At 46.8% G+C, this 7888-nt stretch overlaps 1 pseudogene; it reads left to right on the top strand.

Moving 5' to 3' along the window:
- Positions 1 to 6872: 6872 nt before the first annotated feature.
- On the top strand, positions 6873 to 6990 carry LOC118612635 (annotated as a pseudogene).
- Positions 6991 to 7888: the final 898 nt, after the last annotated feature.

The following is a 7888-nucleotide window of genomic DNA, read 5'->3' as shown; positions in this document are numbered from 1 at the left end:
TCATTTTCACTCTTCTTCTCATCCAAAAGGAACATCGAATTAAAGTCTGGAGAAAAGAAATCGTGGCGATGTCCTCCTTTTCTTCAACGTCATTGTACAAGACTTTTTTTAAAAAAAAAAAAATCGGTTCAGTTATTAACCTTCAAGCAATGAGACAGATAATGAAAACCGAGATGACACCTGAAACTCGCAAGCTCGCGGGCAGCCGATCCTTGCAGGGACTGCAAACGGGAGCTTTGAGATGAAGCGCACCGACAGAACCAATTCATTTGCATCCCATCTCAGGGGACGCTAAATGGAAGAGCTGGCGTGGCCGTTTCATTATCCCCGAACCTCATGCACGTGGCATTCTGAATTAAGGCAGCGAGGACGCGCAAGGCCTGGAGCAGCTTACTCGGAGGTGCCCCACACTGCCAACCGAGGTGTACCATGGCTGTGTTCTCTCTCTCTCTCTCTCTCTCTCTCTCTCTCTCTCTCTCTCTCTCTCTCTCTCTCTCTCTCTCCCTCCCTCTCTCTCTAACCCATGACATCGGAGGCAGTGAACCTGGAAACTGCAGAGACAGAACAGCCCTCTGTGCTGCGTAGGGTGCTTAGAAGAACTAAACAGCTGGAGAGAGAACCGCCCCTTGGGGAGTGGACAGCCAATGAGAGATGGCTTTGATGATGTAACGTCTTTTCTCCCTGGCCAGCCCTTGGTTAAACAGAAACAGAGATAATAATGTGCCCCGGGAGTCTGGGAATTCCTTCTGCCTGAACAACTCCTGGCATTCTGCGGACACCTCGTTGATCTCAGCAGGTGGGTATGGGGGTTCAGAACAAGCCACCTCAAGATGTGTCTCAGTGGTATGCAGATTATTTTGAGCTGAAAGCAACTAAGAGATCCAGAGGGCACAATAAAAGTTTGTGCCCCGTCCCCACCAGCTACCTAGAAGGACCCGCGTTAGGAGCCTTTCTGGTAACAGGAGATTATCAGAGATCACCGTTTTTAACCCATGTGGCAGGGCGAGCCACTGATTACTGAACACATGCTCTTCTTGTCGGCCTGTGGTGACCCCCTGAAGCCCCGCGGTGCCTTACCTCACCCTGGCTCAGACTGTCACACACGCCCATTCCCCTTTCTGTCTGAACGGCTCACATGTGCGGGGTCTGACTCTCCCGTATGTGCGCACGAAATTAAATTTGATTTTCTCTTGGCAACCTGTCTCGTGTTGATTTGATTATTCGACCAGCCAAAAGAACCGGACGAGGGGAGGGGGATGTTCCCCTTTCCCACATGGGCATGCTCGCTATCTTAAGGAATGGCGAGGGTATCAAACATGGCACCAGGCCAGAGCCCACGACAGCGCATGGACCACGGCTGCCTCGAAACAGCAACAGGACCCTCTCAGCCCCTCAGGTTAGGTGGTCTGGCGTGTTTTCCAACACAACCAAGCAATTCTCCAATTCTCAGCAGACACTTGGTATCCTACAAATTTAACTCCATTCTGAAGCTACCCGGAGACAGCCTCAGATCCCCCAGGTCAAGGACTGAAGTCCCACAGTCCCTGCTGCAGATGCCAATCACAAGTCCAGGTTGTTACCTGTGCTTCTGACCAACTGGCCCTAAATAGGAGGTTCCCACGACCCTCCTCAGGTTCGATTAATTTGCTCAAGCGGCTCATAGAACTCTGAGAAACACTTACTTACATCTGCCGGTTTATCATAAAGGATGTAGGGATGGAGACGAAGAGCCCGATGAAGAGGTACATGGGGCGAGGGGTCTGAGCGCAGCAGCTCCTGTCCCGTGGACTGGGGGGGGGCCACCTTTCTGGCATGTGCATGCTTTCGCCAACGCAGCAGCTCATCAGACTTCATCGTCAAGAGTTTTTATACAGCTCACCGCAGCCCCGCAACTTCTTCCTTCCCAGAGATCGATGTGTGGGGCTGAAAGTTCCAACCTCCTAATCACTTGGTCTTTCTGGTGATCGGCAGCATCCTGAGGCTGTCTAGGGGTGCCACCCTAGGGTCACCTCGTTAGTATAAACGTAGGTGCGCTGTAGAGGGGCTCCTTCTGGCCACCCAAAGACACTCTCATCACTCAGGAGATTCCAAGGGTTCGAGGGGCTCTGTGCCAGGAACCGGGGACAAAGACCCACTGTATTTTTCGTTTTGCTCCTGGTGGGCATCACCCGCACTTCTCCATGACCGCAGGCAGGGACCGCTCCAGCTGACAGAGGGTGGCGACCCGCCTGGGCTGAGGACGGGCTCCAGGATGCTGTCCTAGCACCTGGCCTCCCTGCCTCTAGCCTCTCCCCACTGACCGAAGCCAGACTCGTTCCAACAAAGCACATCTCTGACCACATTTGTCCTCCTCAAAATAAAGGCCCAGCGTCTCTGCCGCCTTGTCTTTTCAAACTTATTTCCACCTGCGCTCTGCCCACACCGCAGCCTCCAGGCTCGCCCAGCTCGCCCCTCACTGCCCCTGCGCTCTCCCCGCTGAGCCTTGGTCACTGTCCTCTCTCCCCAGGAGAAAACTCTCTTTCGTTTAAAGTTACAAAGAGGCACCGGGTCTGGTGCAGTGGTCCCCAAACGCTTTTGCTTGTGCACACCGTGAATAACTTTTTGGAAGCCCACATGTCCCCTCACACATTTGAAATGGGCATAAAAGGTTTTCGTTATAAGATTAAGGCCGTAATTTCTGGTGCAGTGGTTCCCAAACCTAAGCCTGCATCAGCATCACCTGGCTGGAGGGCAGGTTGAGACGCAGGTGGCTGCGGCCGCTCTCCGAGTTTCTGATTCAGTGGGGCCAGGGCAGGGCCTGAGAACTTGCTGGCTCAGGAACCACACTTTGAGAACTGCCGTCCTGGTGTGTTACCCGTACGGACATTTTTGAAACTGTCATGTCACTCTCTTTTAAATGCATCTAGTGGAATAAAAACCATAGCAATTTGAGAGCTACAATCATTCATTTTTAAAACTACAAGAATTGTCTTCTTGACAATTGGAAATTTCGCATTATTCCTTTTTCTCTTAGAGCTTTCATTTTTCATTCTATATCCTCCATTGAATTGCGTGCTAATGTAATGTATTTTATTCTTAAAAGTGTTTTATTGATCACTCTTCATCTATCTCTGCCATAAGTATATGTATAGAAGTCGAAATAGAAATTTATTTAAATTTCCTGTAACTATTAGTCTCTGAGAGGTTAAATTTTTTTTTTTGGATTATAATTATTAGTAGTATACAATTAAACAAAACACATATATTTATTATGAATTCTTTTCCAATTTTTTTTATAGACACAAGCACCAAAGAGTATTGTCGACATGAATAAGTGGATAAAAATGGAATGAATTTTGTAACTGCAATTTTAATTCTCTGACTTCCAAATTACAGACCAATAATCACACAGTGACCTAATATTATTTTTTTGTGCCCTACCAGCTAAAAATATGATTACATTCTTCCTCAATACAGTTGAAAGCGAAGAATTAGAAACCACCTAGCTTGCAAAATGGTTTGTTACCCAAAAATTGGAGTCATTCTCTTTTTCAGTATTGACACCATTATTTCAGATTGTCCCTTACTCTGTTTTGTTTTGTTTATTTGCTGTTGTTTTTTTTTCTTTCATTCGTTTTTACTTTTGAGGGTTAGGGTGAATTCCTCCAAGAGGCACTATTTTGGCTGATGTTAAAAATAAGAAACTCAATTTTCTTATTTCAAATTCTACTGAATGAATTTATATTAACCAAACTCTCAGGAGACTAATTAATACACCAGAATACATTTATCATTTTGCAGGGGGAGATATGCCTGGTTTAAAATTTCTTTAAGAAGCACCACCACCAACAAAATCCCTCCAAAGGGAACTACCTTTGCTATTACCAAAATTCTGTTGAGTTGAGCAGCAGTTAAGAGACCTCTCAGGGAGCCAAACTAATTATCAGAAGGCTCATATGGAGGAACTTAGAATCAGTATAGTGGTAAATACATAGCTTTAAAGGACATTAATCCAAGATATAACATTTAGGCAAGGTGCATAAAACTATTTTCCTGCTAGGGACATTCCCATGTAAACCAGAGTTGCCAGCCCTGAGGAATCGGCAAGTCACAGCGCTGGGATTGCAGCTTGTCCTGGATTCTGAGCTAGGAATTACACGGACATGAAATCCCAGGGCTCTATGATTTTGCTTTCGACTGTCTGCGAGCCTGTTCTCACCAAGGCGGTTATCTTCTTCTCGGGCTGGTGCCCATTTTCCCTTCCTCCTGGGGCCTGGCATCCTTTTAACTCGCAGGTCTGTGAAGACTTTCGTGCGTCTCTTCCAGGAAGGCCTCCATGCGTCCTTTGGCTCTCTTTGCAAAATGGAACTACTTCTGTGTGGATGTTTGCATGTGTTTCTGAGTGGTTCTCTGTGCATCTGGTTTAGGCGTATGGATTTACAGTGGGACAGCAAAGTCTTGTGCTTTACTTCACAAGCCCGGGTGAGTGTGCTTTACTTCACACTCACCTGTTTACACACATCACCCATAGGCGCACACCTGCGCACACCTGCGCACAGCTGGGTGATGAAAGTATAGACACATATTTGCTATCACGAGTCCTCCGGGGACACTTTGAGGACCTTCTGGCTGTCCTGAAGTGATCATCTGGTTAAACCAGTTGACAGTCAAGTCAAGGAAGAATCTAGACGACTGGGCCCTACCTGGCCACGAGAATGTCATGCTGAGCCATGGAAAAAAGAAGGGAATGAGTTAATATGAGTGCTGGCAGATCTCAGAAGAGTATTTTGCTCACAAAAACTGAAAATAGCATGTGGAAGTAGGACATTTGAGCCGTATGGAAAAGAATTAAAGGATATTTTGTGACAAAATGCTGTTAGGAAGGTAGGGCATCTCGACAGCCCCGCGTGCATCTGAAGCAGTGTGGGCCCGATGGCTCATTTTTAGCTCATGAGACATAATAAAATGAATTTTTTAAAAATGAAGGTTTTCCCCCCATCTGCCTTTATCAAACAGACATTCCCAATCACAGACTTCCGTATCAACAATAGGATAGCAAATTATTGTCTTCAAATAGCAAAGCTGTGGAACTGTCACTGACACCCTAGTTCCTAATAATTGTCCTAGGAGAGGAGATAAGTGTCCACGGAGCAGCGAAGAAGGGGTGAGAAGCTGCGGGAACCTCGAATGTTCTGGCCGCTGAGGTCAGTGTATTGGGCTCTCTGAACCTCTGGCTCTGCTCACCCCTGGGATGCGGCTTTGCTTTCTCATGAGTGTTGAATGTGTCTTGAATCAAACGTTTCATTTACAAAAATACATTTTCATCATTACCTATTAATTGCCTCCTGTGAAACAGTCACATCGCATCGAGGCGGCCGCCGGTCCGTGCGGTGCTTTCGGATGAAGCAGAAAAGGTGCCCCTCACACTCTACTGTCCCCTACTTAAAACGCCATCAGAGCACAGCGCTTCGGTCTGAACGAGACCCTCTAGCGCCATCTTCAGGAACGCTGTCCGTGATGCCTGGAGTTGGAAGCGCAGGCTCTACCACCAAGCAATTTGCATTCGAAATCTGCCTTTCCCGGCAGTGTGACCTGGGACAAATTGCTCAAGTTTCTGATCACTAGGTTTGTCCCATTTGTAAAATGGGGGCGATGTACCTATCGAGCTTGTTATGGGCACTAAATGAGGTAATGTGTGTCAAGCCCTTAGTATTATGCTCATTAAATTATATGAGTTGTGCAAAAGGACAGAAACACACGTATTCATTGCACACAGTATAAACTAAAAACTGGATTTGTTGGGGGGATAACTCACAAGCATCGGAGCAATGCACGTGAGGCTCTGATGTCCCCTCATCGACCACAGAGGTGTGTGGGGCTCAGCATAGGAGGACAGACATGCCATGGAAAGACCCCAGGAGAGGGGCTCTGTGCCTTCGGTGCCCTGCGTGCCCAGGACAAAGCAGCACGGCATCGTCTCGACGGCTCTGAGGGGGCTTCCTGAGCCACCACACGGACCCCTGAGAAAGCAGGGGCCCCAGGGCTCCGGCTTCCGCCCCTTCCTCCCCTAGCCAACCTGCCCGCCTGAGCTGGCTTCTTGCTACAAAAGAGTAAGAAATGAGCCTCCAGGACCACGTGATTCTCTCTCTTCTGTGCGAGTCACACGAGAAAAATGAGAAGAGACGGAGGTATCCACGTGCCCGTGGCTCAGGTCGGACTCGGCTTCTCCAGCCCCCGAGACCATCGACCGCGCTGCCTCCACCCACGACTCGGCCTGGACGTTACTGATCCCATTTACCTGAAACTAATTCCAAACCTCTTCCAGTCATAAACTGGAAAGGACATTAGAGAGAATGTCGTTCGAGCCTACGTTTGTGGACAAAAGTGAGACTAGAGGTAGGTAATCTGATCATCAGTGCGCGGTGATGGAGTCAGCACTGGAGACTTCATCTTCTGATTTCCAGTTCCTCCTAAAAGCACAAGGAAGAGCAACTTAACCTTAACGCACAAAGCACAGAGATCCTGTTAGAAAGGGCTTGGTGGCTTTGATCTGCAAGGGCCTGAGGAAAAGGCAGGAGTTACAGAGCAAACCAAGAGACCCAAGCGTGACTGCTTCACTGTGGTCAAAACCTCTGACTTCTATAAATAAGAAAGAAAAGGTAGGCAATTTAGCAAATAACGATCAGAGAACAACACTTACTAAAACCTATGAGATGTCATCAAAAGTTTGTTCAGAGAAAAAGTCATCGTCTAAAACCCGTTTTTAGTCTAAGAAGAATGAATATGAAGGAAGTGATTATTTAAGTCGAGAAGATGAAAAAAGAATAATTTTTAAAATCTAAGGAGAGAACTAAAAATGAAAGCAGAATACAATGAAGTTGAAAACAAAACCAGTCTACGGCCACGCCTCCCTGAAAAGCCCAATCCCGGCTGATCTTGGAAGCTAAGCAGGGTCGGGCCTGGTTAGTACTTGGATGGGAGGTCACCTAGAAAGACCAGGTGCTGTAGGCATAAAAAAACAAAAATAAGGGATTGTAAGTGACAAGGTCCTTGCAATCTGTGAGGTCGACCGAGGGTTGCCTTGCCTAAAAAATAAAAAAATAAATTAAAAAAAATCCATGCACTCCATTGTTGGGAGACAATGCTCCATGTGTCTCTTGCATTCCCGAACGTCCCAGGAGCAGAGGCGCTGGCTGCTTTCATTCTGAATCATCTTCTCAAGGAGCTTGGTGCAGCAAACAGCTTTGGAAGAGCGAGCAAATGCCTCTACCCAGAGCCAAGGGCAGATGTTCTTACTGGCCATTAGGACAACCTCAAGCTCCTTAAGCTTGGGATCCTTGTCCTGTAACTCAGATCCCTGTCCTGTAACTCGACCCGCCGTGTGAGTGGGCATCGTGGCGTCGACTTGTGGGAAGAGGGGCCGAGGGGCCTGGCACGAACGCTGACCCCCCAGCTCCCGCAGACCCGGGAGGCTCAAGTGTCCTGCCAGCAGCGGACTGACTCGTCCATCCGTGTGCCAGGAGGGTAAAATCTCAGACCCTCTGTGCGCCTTCATATCGGTAAAGGAATTCGGAGCTGGCTCACTGAAAAAAGAAAAAAGGAAAACAGCAACGATAATAAATAATCCATTAGCTAGCCCATCGAGAAAAAAAAGGGGTAAAAACGAATACTGTTAAGAATTAGAAAAATGGATTAATATACTTATATAGGAAATTATAATGCTTTCTTTAATTTTTATTTTATTCGAGATGTAATCGACATGAGATTTTATTAGTTTCAGGATTCGATAGTTGTATATAGAAAACTAGAATTCTTATAAAAGGATCATTTGTAGAAATATGTGCTAAGATTTTTGAAAATCTGAACAAAATAAATGATTTTTGAAGAAAATGTAAACTATCCAAATCTA

The sequence above is a fragment of the Rousettus aegyptiacus genome, unplaced genomic scaffold, assembly GCF_014176215.1.
Source record: "Rousettus aegyptiacus isolate mRouAeg1 unplaced genomic scaffold, mRouAeg1.p scaffold_m13_p_16, whole genome shotgun sequence".
NCBI lineage: Eukaryota > Metazoa > Chordata > Mammalia > Chiroptera > Pteropodidae > Rousettus > Rousettus aegyptiacus.
Note: the sequence above shows the minus strand (reverse complement) of the source record. Positions and strands in the feature narration are given on the sequence as shown.